The sequence below is a fragment of the Pararge aegeria genome, chromosome 1, assembly GCF_905163445.1.
Source record: "Pararge aegeria chromosome 1, ilParAegt1.1, whole genome shotgun sequence".
Taxonomy (NCBI): Eukaryota; Metazoa; Arthropoda; class Insecta; order Lepidoptera; family Nymphalidae; genus Pararge; species Pararge aegeria.
The window spans coordinates 3,211,909-3,231,594 of NC_053180.1; the positions used below are offsets into that span (position 1 = coordinate 3,211,909).

General features: G+C 34.0%; 1 protein-coding gene across 1 annotated transcript in view; it reads left to right on the forward strand.

Annotated features, from left to right (window-relative positions):
- Positions 1-12,092: 12,092 nt before the first annotated feature.
- LOC120623233 (KH domain-containing, RNA-binding, signal transduction-associated protein 2) overlaps positions 12,093-19,686 on the forward strand; it is a 314,271-nt gene continuing 306,677 nt past the window's right edge. Inside the window, exon 1 of the mRNA XM_039889154.1 lies at positions 12,093-12,219. The gene's annotated coding sequence lies outside the window, so the exon portion shown is untranslated. The remainder of the gene's footprint in view (positions 12,220-19,686) is intronic.

Genomic DNA, 19,686 nt, shown 5'->3' on the forward strand with positions numbered 1-19,686 from the left:
CTATTTTATTTACTTAAATTAATGTAAATTAAGTATACAATTGAAATCATCTTTATTCTATCTTTATATAGATTATTCTAAACCCATTTTTCTCCTCATTTCGTGGAAAGTAATGGCAGGTAACGGTTTCGTCAAGGCATCAGCGAGCTGTTGACCTGTGGGAATGTAATTTAATTTTATTACATTTTTCTCAATTTGTTCCCTAGAAAAGTGATATTTAATATCAATATGTTTTGTACGCTTATGATTGGTTGGATTGTTTGCGATACTTATACAGTCATTGTTATCTTCATAGATTATAATTGGGTTTACAATATTTATATTTATACTAGCTGCTAATGTTTTAAGCCATAAAGCCTCCCTAACAGCTTCAAATAATGCCATATATTCGGCTTCGGTTGATGATGCCGCTACTGACATTTGTTTTTTAGTACTCCAGGTAATGGTACACTGTTCAAACAGTTTAAATAAATACCCGGTTGTACTTTTCCTATCTTTCGTATCATTGCCACCCCAATCTGAATCTACATAGCCACAAAGAATGTTATTATAGTTACACCTTCTGTACGTTAACTTTAAATCAGCTGTACCTTTTAAATATCTTAAAACTCGCTTCAGACACTGCCACAGTTCTTTATTATTTTTATTGGTATACCTGCTCAGTATATTAATGCAAGAACTTAAGTCTGGCCGAGTACATATCATAACATACATTATACAACCTATAACATTTCGGCATGGCGCATTATATTTCTCATCAGAATTTAATGCTTCATATTTCAGTTTATTTTCTAATGGGGTATGTACAGGTTTACATTCGTGCATTTTAAACTTATTTAGAATAGTTTTTATGTACGCACTTTGATCTAATGTGATTTTATCATTATACCTGCTAATTTTGATACCTAGAAATAGTTTTATATCTTGTAAATCTGTCATTTCGAATTTACTCATTAAATATCTTTTAAAATTTTCCATTATTTCAATATCACCGCATACAATCACTAAATCATCTACATATAATACTACATATATATTTTTGCTTACATCCCCTTTATTTAATATGTAAATACATCTATCAACTGATGAATTTTGAAAACCTTCCTTTATTAATGCTGCCTCAAATACTTCAAACCAGCATCGAGCAGCTTGTTTGAGCCCATAAATAGATTTATTTAATTTACAGACGTAATTATTTTTATTAAATACACCCTCAGGGACTGTCATAAAAATTTCTTCTTTTAATTTCCCATTCAGAAAGGCTGTTTTAACGTCCATATGATGAACCAACAAATTAAATTGATTGGCAAAACTAATTATAAATCTAAAACTAGCTATTCTTGTAACTGGTGCGAACGTTTCATTATAGTCTGTTAAATATTCTTGACTAAAACCTCTCGCAACGAGTCGGGCTTTGTATCTCAAAGGTTTTCCAAATTCATCATGTTTTATAGTAAAAATCCATTTGCAATCTACAATATTTTTACCCTTAGGCCTAGGTACTAAATCCCATGTATTATTTTTTAAAAGAGAATCTAATTCACTTTTAATTGCATTTTCCCACTGAGATCTATCATCCCGAGTTTTAATCTCGCCATATGAACTTGGTATTTTGTATAACATTGAATTAGCACACATTATATAATCTTCGTTCTCCTCAGAGTACGAAATAGGGGGTAAATGTTTTAACCTTTCACTTCTCCTAAGTTCACAATTATGATCTGTGTTTTCATTTTCATTTAATAAAGAACTTTCAGAATTATTCATTAGTTGCTCGGATTCGTTGGTTTGTTCATGGATTATTTTGCGAATTTTATTGGGACACATGTGTTCATCAGATTTCGATTTATCTGATTTATGACTGTCAGAGTTACGAGACTTAACTGATTTTGAAATATTTTCAGGATCAGTTTTATTTTGAGAATTTTCGATATTCCCTTCAGATCTAAGCACAGGCCTAGACTGTAGAAAATTATTCTCGTCAACTATGACGTCTCTAACTACCACATGTTTTTCGCATTCTGGGTTCCAAACTTTGTATCCGTTTGGTTCATAACCCACAAGAATACCTTTCCATGATTTATCATCGAATTTTGTTTTACCGGTTTTATTATGAACGTAAACCGTTGAGCCAAAGACTTTTAAATATTTTATTTGTGGTTTCTTATCATGCCACATTTCGAATGGTGTTTTAGAACAGTTTAAAGCTTTTGTCGGGGTTAAATTAATTAAATAAACTGCAGTTAAAACTGCATCGCCCCAAAACACTTTATCTAATTTAGCACCGTTTATCATGGAACGCGCTTTTTCGGTTATAGTTCTAACCATCCGTTCAGAAACGCAATTCAGTTGTGGAGTTCTTGGAACTGTCAAATGGTAGGTTATACCTTTATCAACACAATAAGTTTTCATTTCGGAGGATAGGTACTCTCCACCGTTGTCACAATATAAATTGACTAATTTTAAATTAAACTTAGCCTCACTCTTTGCAACAAAATCTTTGAAAGCAGTGAATACTTCTGATTTATGCGTTAATAGATATGTAACACAGTAATGAGTATATTGATCAACAAAAATCACAAAATAATTTTTGTTGTTAATAGTTGTTGGAGAAATTGCGCCGCATACATCTGTATGCACTATAAATAATGGTCGCGTTACGTAACTTTTATCTTTAGCCTGGTTGAACGGTAGTCGGCTCTGTTTTCCATTTATGCAAGCCTCGCATAATTCATCATTAGGTAAGATGTTATTGATTTGATTTGAATCTTCAACCATATCAAGATTTTTAATTTGTAAAAATTTAATTTACTAATATGACCAAATCGTTCATGCCATAATTTGTAACTATTTTTGTCACTATTGCACACTTGGGAAACAGATCGACTTATGTTCATACAAGCCATTAATTCTAAAGTAATTAAATTGTTTTTTAACATACCTTGCATAATGGTTGTATTACCATTAAGTATTTCCGCTCCATTTTTATTGAAAACAATTGTCAATCCAGCACGCTGCATTCTCGATACCGATAGTAAATTGTAGGGTACCTCTGGACAGAAAAGCACCTCTTCGAGAACACCTTGTATTCCCGTGTTGCTGGTAACCTGTAGAGTACCTTTTTTGGTAGCTGAAATAAATTCACCATTTTTAGCAATTGAAATTTTTAAGGGTGGCTGTAAATCAACAAAATTAGTAAAAAAATCTTCTCTGTTTATAATATGATCCGATGCTCCTGAATCCAGTAGAAATGTAATTTTATTTCTATGCTCATTGATATGATGTTCACCAGTCATAAATGCAAAACCAGAATAATTGTTGGATGTGGATGGCTGATTAATGTCAACTGTCTGGACGGTTCTATTTCTTTCCGTAGATTTTTGCTGTTGCATTCGTTTGTAATAGAAACAGTCAGATTGAACATGATTTCTACGTCCGCAGTAATGACACTTAACGTATGACTTTCGTGTAGCTTTATTTTCCTTTTTATTAAAATATGAATTTTCAAACTTCCGTTTACGATTGTTAAATTTAGAACGTCTTTCGACGTGCAATACTTTTGCGCTTGTATCACTCGCTTCGTTGTTTAACTTTACTTCATGATCCAATAGTCTTGTTTTGACAAACGCCAATGTCAAATTATCTTCCGACAATGTTTCGATCGCAGTTATAACTCCGTCATAAGTTGAGGGTAGTGTGAGTAATAAATGTGCAACCTTATCAGTTTCTTCTAATTTTGCTCCAGCCGCTAATAAATCCGTGATCAAATCGTCAAACACAGCGAAATGTTTTATTAGGATAAAGTCACTTTTTAACTTTAATGACAATAACTTTTTACGTAAGGCCAATTGTGTCGCGATACTTTTTCGTTCGTAAAGTGAATCTAAACTCTTTAAAATATGTTTTGCTGAACTTTCTTCCTTTGCAAAACAAAGATAGGAATCATTTAAATACTCCACGATAACACTTTTTGCAATCCGATTATTTTTCTCCCACTCACCGCATCCAATTTGTGGGTCTTCGTCAATCGCATTTATAACATTCAATTCACTTAACAACGCACGTATTCTAAACTTCCAAACACTATATTTTTCACCATCAAATGGTTTAATATTTCTCTTTGTCTTCAAACTGTCCATCCTATTAGCGTGAAAAATAACCACTTGATTTTAAACTTTTCATAAACTAATAAACTACGTAATTTGCGTGTTCTGGGCCCATAACCTGTGAGAAATTGGGTTATGGAAGATTAAAAACGACTCGATGGATAGAACTGAATTTAATATTATCCAAAAATATTATTATTATTTTATTATATTTAGCAAGGTAGGTAATACGTCTATCACCTAGCAAACTGTGAACAACAATGAATGAGATGGCGCTGGTACATTACTTTTATAACATGTAACATTCAAAGTACCTTCTCAAATATAATCATAAATGAAGATTAGTTTTTGTATTTATTTGTAACATAAACCAACAGTTACCACCCTACCGTTAAAGACGTGCCGCTTAGCGATTTAGTGTTCCGGTGCGATTTCGTGTAGACACCGATCAGGGGATTATGACTATCATACTCTGAAACAGGTTAGCCCACTACCATCTTAGACTGCATCATCACTTACTACCAGGTGAGATTGAGGTCCAGGGCTAACTTGTAGTGGAATAGGAAAAAAGAAATATTGCTTGGTAGGATGTAGTCACAATCACGTGCCAGAAAACCTGAAAAAAAACCTGAAAAAAATTGCTTCGAGTTGTGGCTAATTCTCAGGCTAGAAACCTGGTGGGATTCTTGGAGGAATAGCGGGGAATGTATTAAGCTAAATAATGCCTACTTGATTAAAAACCATGAAAATCAAGCTTATTTTATTTCATTTTTTATTTTTTATTTATTTGGGACAGAAAAAAATTACAACAATAGCTCTTTAATTTAAGAAAAAGAAAAAATTGGGTTAATATGTAATCCACAACACTATCCACATAACATTGTTAGGAGCAGTAGGGCGAAACGACGTAGATACAAGTAACACTTACTATAAAAAATCCTAATCAAAAATTAATGCAAAAAATCTATTGTGCTACTAAAAATGATACAAAACAAAAAAAAAACAACTAAGTAATAGAAAAACTAATTGATTTATTGATATAAAAGAAAGGAAAGAAAGAGAACGCACATTTAACTCAGAAGACTAAATGACTAATCAGAGAAAATAATATTTATAAATATTGATTAATATTGATAAGTACTCGGCAATAATACGAATATTTCAATTAGCTTGAAGAGCTTTTTTAACAGTTCTTTTGTAGCTACCTTCAGACAGAACGAAGATGTCAATGTTTAATTTGCTATACTCCGCGAAAAGCAGGAGAATCTGTGTGGTGTGATTTATAATTTCTTCAATCCTTATGCTCCACGAGAAACAGATCTTCGGCAATGTACCCTCTACGCACGTTTCGCTCCGAAACCGGAGCATCCTCAGGGGATGTTGACAATGAATAATTGTTTCTTAACAATGGTATTTCATGGAGTTCAAATTCAAATTAAAAATTCAAATTCAAAATTCAAATTCAACATTCAAATTCAAAATTCAAATTCAAAATTCAAATTCAAAATTCAAATTCAAAATTCAAATTCAAAATTCAAATTCAAAATTCAAATTCAAAATTCAAATTCGAAATTCAAATTCAAAATTAATTTTCAAGTAGGCCTAATTAATAAGCACTTATAAAACGTCAAATCTGTTTGTAGTGACTCTACTAAAGTAACGCCTGTTTTCATCAAATACTTGATTAATGCCTTTGATGAGCGTCTCCTGAGGACAGCGACGTTGTGCTTTGGAATGTATTATGATGGTACAATCACTAAACAGATGTTTTTAAATATATATCTCGATTGCGATACGTCCTAGGGTAGAGCGCGTTTGCCTAGAATATGTCTACTCTTACTCTTGATTTGAAAGGACCTTCTTTTAGCACAATGCTAAAAGAATCAAGCTTTAAACGAATTCTGAATTATATGCGACCTAGTTATTGCACGGTAAGTTTATTCTTATTTCTAATGTTCATATAATTGCAGTCACGTTTTCTCTTAAATTATTTTACGAACATACATTCAATTTTCAAATATGTATTGTATTTATTTTATTTTAATGAATTTTTTTTAATATAATATAATAAAATAATAAACATTTTTTATGTTATCATAATAATATCTGTTACGGCGTAACAAAAACCCAGTCGGGTTTATCCGTACACCGGTATTCACCGTTAAGCGCTCGGAATTATAAGTAGGTAAAGTATTTTAAAGCTACATACAAAATATGACGGGTAGTTCTAAAGAAATATAAAAAATAATCGCACTTTATCGTTTGAGTAAACTTTACACAGGATGTTCCAGCTATTTATTATTATGTATTACATACACGGCCTACACTGCCATTATTTTAAAATTAATAAATTTATCAAAGTCAAAGTCAAAAATATATTTATTCAAATAGGCCCACAGGTGGCACTTTTGATGCGTACATATCTCTCAATGACTATCTCGGACCCATTTTGTAGATCACACGAACAGCCATCTTCTGCAGCACGAATATAGTGCCAATATCAGCAGCATTAACCCAAGATGAAATTACAAATGATATAATGCTGTGAAAGTAACTTAAATAGACCAGCCTTGCAGTTTCTGAGTCGTTCAAATGGCGTATCTTTTTTAGCGCATCTTTAGTTCATCTGTGGTCTGTTACAGACTACTGATGATGACTCCATGCATGACAGAACTTGGTCTGAGTGCAGTGTCAGAAGCTGTGCCAGCGTGAAGTACCGCTTGACCTTGTTGAGGATGCCAAGTTTTTTGCCAACAGTTTTGTCGCATTGTCCCCTCTGTTCTAATTATCCAGAGAAGAATCCAATCCAGTAAATTGCACTTGCAAGGAGTTCTACAAAAAAGCCCTCCAGCTCGAGGTATTTTGCAATTTAATCTATTACGTCTAACGTATCGGAAAATTTCCTTCCAAGAAATGCAATTTCTCCCACGATGTTTTCCTTCACCAAAGGAGCGTTTTTCTATCGCAAATTGTTATTATCAAGTGAATGTACTCAACATGTTTATAAAAAACTAGTGTTTGCCGGCGACTTCATCTGCTTTCTGTTTTAAATCATTTTATTTTTTTAGTAGTTTTTATTCAATGAATAGGGATGCTGAAATGGCAATGTGCGGGGCTCGGAGAACTGTAGACTGTAAACGTTGGGTTCCAAGGTACTGGAGAAGCAACCCCGCGCTGCCACGCACAGAGCTGGTAGTGGACAAAAAGACAGATGAACAGAAGAAGTAACTGGTACGAAACCGTAGTATTTGGAAATATCTACAAATGACCTAAAACTGTTAATATTAGTGCAGGTTTAAATATTACAACTTAACTTTAAAAAATACAATCTTTCAACACCCATTTCACCCTACTGAGGTGAAGTTTAAGTAAACCCTTTCTTACAGGCCACACCGTAAAGGGAACTTACCTCCTAAATTTTAATGTCCCTTTTGGAACTTTTATAATCTTCCAACCCCCATTTAGGGGTGGATTTCCGGATTATAAATTAGCTTGAGACACTCTCTTTATTATACATAATCCTCTGTTTGCTAGTCTAAAATCCAGCTAAAATTAGTTGAAGAAAAGATTTCCAAAGATTTAGTTTTCTACATTAATAATCTAAATCAGTTTGGAAAGTAGAACTACGAGTATCTCTAAATACCTTGTGTTCTAGTGTAAGCTTTAATTTTGTAATCCCACTAATATTATTTAATGTAAAAGTGTGGATGTTTTGATGTTTGGATGTTTGTGACTCAATCATGAAAAACGGTTCAAAGAATTTGTATGAAATTTTGCATGCATGTAGCTTTTGACATGGAATAGAACATAGGCTACCTTCTATCCTCCACCCTCTATCCTTAAGTAGTTCACGAGGGAAAATTTATAATTGTTTACGAACTAAATCACAGGCAGAGAGCTTTGAAATTTGGTATGTATGTCACCCCGTGGTGTGCACTTTATACATGCACGAAAGCACTGCCTACCCTAAAATCGATATATAACTCGTATATGAGGAGGATTTTTGCCGTTTTATGCAATTTTCCTGCTGTATGCATACCCTGATAAGAAATCCAGTGCACGCCACTGATGTCACCTATGCTATGGAAAAGGACATGTACTTTCTATACCGATCTCTCAAATGGCTCCCGTGGAAAGATTAACAATTTAGCATCCCAGGAAAAAAGAGAGTTCCCGCGGGAATAAAAAATCTTAATCCACGCGGACGAAGTCGCAATTGTCAGCTAGTGTATTAATATAAAAGTGTGTCTTTATTGTTTATTTGTTTGTTTCTTCGGCTAAACAACTACACTGATCTAGATAAAATTTGGTACGTGTAATAGCAAGGAATTGAAAAATATAGTCCTTGTTACCTTAACGGGCTAGCCTAGCCGATCTTGGCGAGAAAACTAACGGTTGTTAATATATTTCTTTTGGGGTGTAATAAAGAATTATTATTTTAGTTTGCAGCTATTTCAGTCAGAACGGACTCTTCTTAAGCAGAGTTCTGTTAACGCCATTATTCCCTCCCGAATCTGCGAGACACCTTGAGCGGTGCGTCCTTATGCAGTTGATATCCAATCAACTCGCACAAAAAATTTTGAATCCATGTTCCTCATATGAACAACGATCCTCATATAACAAACTCTAAGGTTTTGTGTATTTTATAAAGCAGCTTTATAACTATTGTTTGTAAGATCTAGTTGCAGTTCAGATAATTTGCTATATGATGTTATTTCTTATTATCATGTTTTATTTTGAGATGTCTCTCAATAAGTTCAAAGTTTACATAAAACGTAAGCTTACAGAAAAATCCTATTATAATATTATGGATTATTTAAACGATAAAAAAGCTTGGGTGTGAATTGCTCTAGCTTCATAGCTTAAAATAAATTTACTGGAAGATGGTGATACCAACAAAAAAAAATTACCCGGCTAAGTTTGTTGTGGGCTCTTCTTAGACCAGGGCGCGTTTGGAACCCTCGTAGCTTTAAATTTAAGTTGGCGAACGAAGTTATCACCATCCCCTTACAATTATGTAAACAAATATGTATGAACGCTTCATAAGTGCCTGTGATAGGCCTACATGAATAAAGAAATTTTGAATTTGAATTTGAATTTATTGAAAGATATAATAATATATCTTTGTGTGATTGATTGTTAGAGACAAACTCTAAGCTTTTGTGTATCGAAAGAATTACAGCAGTTCTAAAAGGTTTCTTGCGAAATTCTTCCTCGAATTAGGTTTCCGAATGATTTGAAACTGATTTCTATAATATCGTTTTAAGAGAAATACGACAGTTTGGTTTCATGGAATCCCCATCTTTTATGTTGTTTATTCCTTTGTAGGAAAACCACACCTTTTTTACCAGTCCTTATTTTCCTGACAACTTTGATGCTAGAGTCTAGCTCTGCATCTCTCTTTACCTCTACTCTAAGGGAATTTTTAACAAGCGCATCACCATAGCTCGCGAGTTTCACTGTTTATAATTCCAAAAAATTCAAAATTCGTTTATTTTAAGTAGCCCCAGTTTATAAGCACTTTTGAAGCGTCAAGTCAGTCTGTTTGCAGTGACTCTACCACCGGTTCGGAACGCAGATTCTACCGAGAAGAGCCGGCAAGAAACTAGGTTTCTTCTTCAATTGCTCTTCTTCAACATCATTTTACAGTTTTCAATGAAAAAATATATATATAATAAATTTTTATCTTTTGAGAGATGAGAGCGGAACCTGCTTCCAAGCCACCTTTTCGTTTAGAAATTCAGCAATCGCTTGGTAACCACAATTAATTAAACGTGTTTTAACACATTGTTTAAACCTATGCATTGGCAGGTCCAAAATTGCTTTGGAAATCAGATTAAAAAAGCATAAAATCAATCCCACAAATGACTTCTGCACCATTCGCAAACGATATGCAGATGTCACTAACCTTTCGAGTAAGGCGGTTGTTTATAGACGATGGTCTTTCACTTAATATCAGGTGGACCATCAACTTAGTCAGTCCATTATTACTGTAAAACACTAGAGAAGTAAGCTATGAATATCCCACCAATGCCTGAGTCGTCTGCTACGAATAACTTAAGTATCTTAAAGGCAATGGTGAATCGGCGTTTTGTAAGGCAGCGCAACGTCATAGACATCATTTATTTCCATCATGCATGATAAACCGTCGTCAAGCGTAAGCCTTTTTTTGAAGTAATACTTCTTTTGGCGCGTTAGGGAAAAATGGTGAGAGTATTTTTTTACGATGCGCGCGCACACCGTAACAAAAAAACCGGCACCTTGAAGTTAGCCTTAAGATATGACAGTGTACACTTTGAATTGTCAAAATCTGCGGGCTCATTCTGGTGGTTTAATTGATTGAATTGTACGAAAATCTCAAATTTTAATTTTGTTCTTTAAATAAAAGAAAACTCAAACGCAAAAACAAGTTTGTTTCTGGAACTGCTGGTTCGAATTGGATTTTTTCTTTGTGTTGGATAGTCTATGCATCTATTCTTAATAGTCATTTATCTCCCTCTTATTTAAGGGATCGTTTTAGCTTTATTTCTTCGATCCCGCCTTGGAAACCGTCTGGTAAATATATTATGTATGTTATAAACATATATATATATTATTTATATTTTATATTTATATATTACTACGTATATTTATTTAAATTATGTATATCGTTTATCTATAAATTTTGGTATTTTTGTACATATTACAACACTCTTGGCACTATCACGTTCTCTTGCTGTAACTGTTACAAATGTTACCTGTGAGAGATTGCTTGCTGTAATAAGGCCAGCTTTGCATGTCTATGTAGACATGATGAGTAAACAATGTTGTTTACTGCGTACTCCTTACTGTTTCTTTTCCTGTATGTTATACGTGCAATAAAGTGTTTCTTTTTCTTCTTCTATTTATCGGATTAAAGCTGCATAACATCACGCTACTACCAATAGCTACCTACGTTACTCAATGAGAAATGTTGCAAAAACACCAGAAAATATCCTTTTGAGTGATTCCGATGCGATGCAGATAAACGGTAAACGTTAAGCCGAGTTAAGAAGTAAATTATAAGTATGACGGAATTGTTCCACTTTAAAATTGTTAAAAACACATGCGAAAACCTATGACTATCTTTCAAGGTTGACGGATACGCGGACGTAGTCGCGGACCTGCTAGTTGAACTAAAAAATTAAACGATGCACTGTACATAGATATGATAAGCAAATTAGCGTCCCACGGTGGGGCGCAGGCATCATAAGTACGAGCTATACCACTCCACTTTAGATCGGTTCCTCGAACAAACTTTAGTCACTTCATACCAGATTAAGCAGATGACAGTAATTATTTTACCGCTAATGTTCACTATAAAATGGGAAAGTGGCAAAAAAATTGTGGCCTAGCAACATTCCGCGGGTGTTAAGTGAGACGTGCACGGGCATTTTCACTGTTTTTGGGTACAATGCATGCACTACATACAAAAATGGCTGAATGACGATTCTATGTGTTCTTAATTCAATGCTTATAGATTATGTAACGGCTGATAATACAACCATAAATTGTAGAATTATATCCTTTCTATTCCCCCACCGGTCACTTAGTTATTAACATTTTTAATTCAAAATTTCAAAGCTTTTGAAAACTGACTTCTATAAACTTTCAATCAATTAGAAATTTGAAAAGGGCACGTCGAAGCCTAACCTCGTCTCAAGTTGAAAAGGCCTCTTTAGACTATAAATAGTTGATTAAAAACCCCATTAATAATTTGCCATAGGTGTTTCGAATTTTCCGAACTACGGAATTGTATGCTGAGTAACATTTTTGTCGTGAGAATGTAATATACGAACATTATAACAAGCGAAAACAAACCAAAATGTTGAAGCTTTAGAGTGAAAAGTTGCATGATTTTCTCACACACATGCGCTCTCCTGGAAAATACTAATTAGGAACAGTATTCCTCCACATTTTCATCGCTTGCCAGTATTCATCCAGCTCCCGAGTTGGCCGGACGTTTGATCGTAGAGGAAAAGCGATTTTTCGCCCGCGTATCGGAATCGTGTGTTCAGACTTATTGTTGTGGTATCAGTGCTTATTTCTAGTTTCTATCAAGACCGAGATTCGAGATTTTCGTAGTACTCCAAAGGTAAGTGAGGTGATGTTTCATTTTCAGAAGATTTCAAAGTTGAATTCGGAAAAACGTATGAGAAAAATTTCAAAGGTGCCCAAATTCTCACAGATATCTCGTGAAGGGTTGTTTTATACTACCCAAGGGGCTTGATTTCGAAGGTATCGATTGCATTTCACAGTAAAAGAATAATTATATGCTTATTTATGGCCTTTGAGATAACGTACGGAAAATTTTATAACCGGTAACAGAAACGGTTTTGTATTTCTTGGAAAAATATTATTCTTCGGAGAATATCCTGATATTTCTTTACGTGCATTTTATGTGAAACTAGCTTTTGCCCGCGGCTACGCTCACGTATTTTTAAATCTTTGACTTGGTAAATTTTAACCACAAAGGTTTAAAAAAAAGTCTTCCTGCTAATAGAAAAATATGAACGTAAATTACTTAAAAGATCAGAAACTTTAAAATTTTCATCCCCTATTAGCATTTGGAGTTGGAATTTTTAAAATTTGTGAAACACGTATAGCTTTATTTCATCGAAAACCTAAATTCAAAGTTTTACGGTAGAAACTTGAAAAATAAATTGATAAAAGAAGGATTTTATACAAACTTCCTCCCCCGTTTAACCCTCTCAGGATTTGAATTTACAAAAATCCTTTTTTATACGGATGCCTACGTTGTTATAGCTGTACAAAATTTCAGCCCGATCCGTCAAATGGTTAGAGCTGTGCGTTGTTAGATCAGTTAGTTGCCTTTTATATTTTATTTTAAATAATCTTTTGTAGCTTATAATAAACAATACAAATAAATGTAATTTGTTATCTACCTCTCATTTCGAAATAAATTCGTCTGATAAGATCAAGTATCTTGGATCCCGTATAGCTACAACCACCCAAGGAAGCTTAGAATAAACAATATAAATATATATAATTTGTTGTCTACCTCCCATTTCGAAATAAATACGTTCTGATGAGGTGAATAAAGATTGTTTGAAAGGCAGTTTTGTTCTGACACGTCTTTAAAATTTTGCCTGCCTGTTTGCTTGGTCGGGCCTATCTTGAGAACGACTATAATGATTTTATCTGGACTTTCTCGAGTGACTTTGACTATAATGATTTTATCTGGACTTTCTTGAGTAATCTTACTGCCCCGAGTACTAAATTTTTTAACTGATCATCGGAGATATATACAATTTAACTTGAATTGTTTATTTGTGTCTGCACTTAGCACATAAACACATGAATGGTTAAGTTAAGAGGTTAGCCCGTTAGCTTAAAAAGGTAATAAACCACCAATACTTTAACTGAAACGTGTGGAAAGTATCTAAAAAATTTGTTTAATAAAATTAGCACAGCTTATTTCGAATCACATTAATATGAATTATTGAAAAAAGCTTAAAGACATTGGTATGTGTAATGAAAAATGGTTTATTTTGGGGCGTCTTTGAACAAAACTACTACCATGTTTGACTAGAATAGCTTGGTAGCTATTAAAAATAAAAAAAAAACGCACAATTCATGTACACATTTTGTTAGAGAAGAGCGAGACTTCCTGGTACAAGTATATTCGATGCTTTAAAGGAGATCTCAGCGTAATAATTAAAATATAAATGTAATTGTGAATGAAATTATTTGTTTTTATTATTATTTCTAGTTTTGTCTTCTCTAATCACAGAATGATGAGGTAAATAAACACAGTTAGACTTTGCTAATTCTTCTCTGTCAATAATGCGCTCCATATGATTTGTATTTATATAATCCTGCATCGCTTTAAAGTATTCTTTCTTCAAGAAGTGATTTCTTTCCAATTTCTTCTCTCAAGCCTTAAATCTTTTTTCTGTTATATCTCTAAACTCTCCTTACTGACTACTCGGATTCTTTTCCCGATAAGGTAGCTTTACGATGTAACGACCATTGTCATCTCGCTTTGACATTTGACACGCAGATCCTTCTGCACATCGGTCCCCAATTCCCAAAATTTGTTTAGGGGGCCTTTGTCTAAGGTTTTTTAAAATGATGGTTCACATAGCACATTTACCGTCTTAACGGTATACATATGTATAAATATGGATTTATGAATATAGAGACATGAAGAGATTTATGAAGTGGTGATAGCCCAGTGGGTAGCACTTCGACTTCACTTTCGGGGGGCCGAGTTCTAATCCCAGCATACGCACCTATATAACTTCTCTAAGTTATGTCCGTTTTAAGCAATTAAAATATCACTTTTATAAATTTAAAAGGCAAATAAAAATATTCGGAACCGACAGGATTTGAACCTGCGACTCTCTGGCAATCTCGTCTGCGTTTGTTTTTGTTTTTTGAGACACATGGAAATTAAATTTAGGTGTAGTTGTACTGAAGTTTTTAAGTTGTGTATTCTTAAAAAAAATAGTTCTATTCGCATAAACAATATCTGAAAAGAACTGTCTGACCAGTCTCAGCTGCTCCTATCACTTATAAAAAATAGTAATCGTTATAGGACGAATCGAAATCGTATTGTTAGTTGATTTATATGCTAAAGGTTAACGACAGGTTAACATTTCTAACAATTTTTTACATAGTCCTTGTGTAAAATCATCAAACTTTTTCATCATCTCTTCCAAAGGAGCTGAGCTTAATTTCGGGATAAAAAGTATCCTATATTACTTCTATTACCTCCAAGAATATATTTCCAAAGTTTCATGATGATCGGTTTAGTAGTTTTTGCGTGAAAGCGTAACAAACAAACTTACATTCACATTTATAATATTAGTAGGGATAGGGATAGGGATAGTGATTTCTTCCAGGCAACCATTATGAGGAATTGGCTCACATATGAATCCTTGTAGCGGTGCGCAAAACTCTATGAATATACATACATATTAATAATTATAAAAACAGTACATATATGAAATAAATAAAATAAAGTACATGGTAAAATAAATAATACTAAAACTATATATAATAATGTTAACGGTACAGAAAGTAAATGTGGAATATAATAATCATACTTACAGTGTTACATAATAACTCTTTGGACGACTCTTAAAAATATTTTATTGATTTAGCGTAACGAATGTCACGTGGATGATCATTCCACAATTTCACTGTCTTGACAGTAAATGACTCATTGTACGTACGGCTGATTGGCACTTCCAGCTTATTGTCACTCTGAGAACGGAGAGTAAGTGGAAGAATTGAAATAGCACCAAGAAATGTAAAGCGACCTATAGGATAAGTCGGAGTATGGGGATGAAACAGAATAGTGTAAAGAAAACTTAACAATTATTCATTATTATTATAATTATATATTTTTTTTTCTTTTGACATCAATTTTTTTTTAATATTCTACGACAATACACACATCGCCACCTAGCCCCAAAGTAAGTGTAGCTTGTGTTAGTGTACTAAGATGACGAATGAATATTTTTATGAATAGGTAATATTCATAAAATACTTAGATATAGAAACACCCAGACACTGAAAAAAATTAATGTTCATCACACAAACATTTTCCAGTTGTGGAAATCGAACCCACGGCCTTGGACTCAGAAAGCAGGGTCGCTGCCCACTGCGCCAATCGGCCGTCAATATAAAGTTGCAAAAATTTATACATACATTACAGTTCGCAGTTTAACACAACACGTATGCCGCCATAGCAACGCTCTCTTATACCGTCACAAATAGACACATTTTTGAATTTATTATATCATGAATTTTTACCTTTATAAATGGGGAACCGGTTATTAAGGAATGATTGTTTTAAAATGTAAGGCTTGCGTATGACAACTATTATGTCGGAAGGAAATCAATGATGACGTTAAGGTTGGGGTCCGATTGCCAACAAAATGCCTTGTCACGCTTGCCTTGAAGGTATTCATTCGAGTTATACGAGTAAGAATTGAAGAATAAAAAGTTCGTCCAAAAATGTTTCAAATTCAAATTCAAAAATGTTTTATTCATGTAGACCTTATCACAGGCACTTATGAAGCGTTCATACATTTATCATGTTACTGATGAATGAATGAATGTGAGTGATGGTGATAACTGCATTCGTTAACTTAAAACTAAAACTACGAGGCAGAAAACGCGCCCTGGTGTAAGAAGAGCCCACAACAAACTTAGCCAGGTTTTTTTTCGTTATCACCATCCCACAGTCTAGTTAATGTTGAGCTATGAAGTTAGAGCAATTCATACCCAAGCTTTTTTATCATATACAATATAATCCTTACATACTTCTCCTGCTTTTGCAAGGCTCAGTATCCTGGTATCTTCTTAGTTTTTGCAAATCAGACTCGGAAAATAATAAGTACAAAGCCGTTTGCAGAAACAAGTCTAGAACGCAATTTTATCAAAATGCCAGAGAGTCGCCTTTATCGTTAAGACGGCAGGCCACCGTAAAGTAAGTCTCACAGTTCTGTGCTAATTAGAAAGAAGGAGGTACCAGATCTCTCTCAAAAGCATCATTTCTAAGTTTCCACACCATATCGCAGCTCGTACAAGATTACATTTCAACAATATTAAGATAAAAATTCGCAAATTTTTTTTACCTATTCATGTAGACCTTACCACAGGCGTTCGTACATTTAACTTTAAACTAAAACTAGGAGGGAGAAAACGCGCCCTGGTGTAAGAAGAGCCCGCAACAAACTTAGCCAGGTTTTTTTTTGTTATCACCATCCCACAGTCTAGTTAATGTTGAGCTATGAAGTTATAGCAATTCATACCCAAGCTTTTTTATCATATACAATATAATCCTTAATATTATAATAGGATTTTACTATAAGCTTGCGTTTTACATAGACGTTTAACTTATTGAGACACATCTTACGGATTTCATCTGGTAATTTGTAATTTTGGTGTAACAAGTGCACACAACAAACTTAGCCAGGTTTTTTTTTGTTATCACCATCTCACAGTCTAGTTAATTTTGAGCTATGAAGTGAGTAATTCATACCCAAGCTTTTTTTATCATACATGTAATCCTTAATATTTTAATAGGATTTTTCTTTAAGCTTACGTTTTATACAAACTTTGAACTTATTTATAAAATGATATACAATTACCCTTAAATGAATTACTTATTTTATGCAGCCTAGTAAACTATACTACAAGTTTATTTTTATTTCTGACATAGCACCCCTCGCGCTGCCTCGCTATTCTGCGATAGAAGGATGACGTAGCTAACAGATTGTAAGAAAAAAAAAAAGGTGAAAGATTTAAGCGCAGCAGGCTTAGCGGTTTTATTATAATATTGCTGATGCTCTTGTTTCAGAATAATTATACTGCTTCATGCTAGAAAACTCAGGGTGTAAACAGACACACTGGTTCTGTTGTGTTTGTTTTTGACACTTTAGAGTTTAATATTTTTTTTAACTTGCCACTGCACTTAATATAGGTAATGTAAGGCGGATCTAACGCCGAAACAATATATTACAAATTTGAACGTACACACACAAACGATAATTATGGAGCGTGCGAATTTTCTATATTTAAAATCAAGCTAAAGAAATTTTTCTTACTAAGTTTTTTTGTAAATGATTATCTCATAGATAAGTTCTATTAGACATAAATAATTATATGAATTTAACTAGCGGACCCACGCGACTTTGTCCGCGTGTGTGAGTCTTAAAAAAATAGTCATATGCTGTCGCAGACTGTTTTATAGAACTTTAAAGCAACAACAATTCCGACAATTCCGATATGCTTACTACATATTTCTGTCGTTTGGCCTAATGTTTACCGTTCACGCATCGCACGCAACGGAATCTCCCAAAAAGGATATTTTTTGCAGTTTTTGCAACATTTCTCATCAATAATAGTAGCCATTTGTCGTAGCGTGATGTTATATAGCCATAATTGTTACTACCAAGTTGCGCGGATTTTGAAAAACAAATGCGGAAAAAATAGCGATGCTATCCTGTAGAAGCTGTTTGCTTTTCCGCGATAAAAAGAAGCCCATGAGCTATTCCAGACTATATTGTAGATATCTCTGCCATCCATCCATAAATACACCCACCCATCCATACATCTATTCTCACAAACGTTCGTTTATAATATTAGTAGGATGGTACGCATGCATTCGATCGTTGTCCCATATGCCTTGCGACTTGCTGTCGTCTGTGAAAAATGTCCTTGATCTCCGACAATATTTATCAGATATACATAAAAATTAGACAATACATGCTTGGTAGTACACACTGTCAAATAAAAAAAGAATTATAAAAAAATAATTGAGATATGAAGTTAAATTGATAAAAACTTTCATTCCATTTCCCGGAGGAAGCTTATTGTTTATCGTGGCAAAAAGTATCCTATATGTTGAACCGGGATATCAGCTACCACTTTACCAAATATTATTTTAATCCGTTCAGTAGTTTTCACGTGATGCCCGGACAGACAGACAGACAAAAATTAAATAAAAATCTGTTTTGGACTCAGTATCGTTTATAAAGAAAGATTCCAGTTACAGTTTTACTATATGTATAGATGATAGCAATTATTATAAATGACTTTTATTGATTTAGATTTTTTATATATTGAATGAATGTAAAGTTTTTTTGTACAATACTGCACACTGTAAGGCAGAATTTGGCTTATCAGTGTATCTCCTTTATTTACCCCAAATTGGCAATACAGCTTTGTAATAGTTTGTATAGACAGTAAAATGCTTTGACCACAGTTTGGTATTCTTCTGTTCCTGGGCCTTTTCCGCACTTGGTTGGTGGGGACCGTCCGTTGTACGTATACAGTTTGGTATATAGTAAGGGTGCGTTTATACTGAGTAGAGTGGAGTGGAGTGGAAATAGATAAATCAAATTATTTAAAGACGACCTGATACAATAATTGCTCTTCGCTTTGTACTGCTCGGATACGCTCCAACGGGAATCTGATAACAAATACAATGCTATGAATTAAACCAACTGACCGAATTTCTAACTCAGTTTAATCATTGAATTGGAATTAATTAATTCTTTGGTTGGCCGAGCGATTTTCCGCTTGGGGTCACATAAAATCTCCACCTTTAAGAGGAACCGACTTACACAATATTATGCTCTTTTACAATACCACTTTTTATTTTATTTTTATTCCACGGTGCTGATGCAGTGTAAGATGGTAGCGGGGCAACCTGTTAGGGAGTATGGTAGTCATATATCTAATCGGTTTCTACACGACATCGCACCGGAACACTAAATCGCTTAGCGGCCCGTCTTTGTCGGCAGGGTGGCAACTAGCCACGGCCAAGGCCTCCCACCAGACAAACCACCACAAAGTCCAGAAACAAATAATTAAGTGTTATTAATCTCAAGTGAAGCGGTGATATCCCGGTGGCTAGGACTTCGACTCCACTTTCAGGGGGCCGAGTTCGAATCCCAGCACGCAACTCTTAGTTATGTGCGTTGTTAATTAAGATGTTGAATAAAAATATTTTTGACTTTGACTTTATTAAAATATAAAAAAAAATCGTCGCTATCACCACAGGAACCCTGCATGCTTGAGA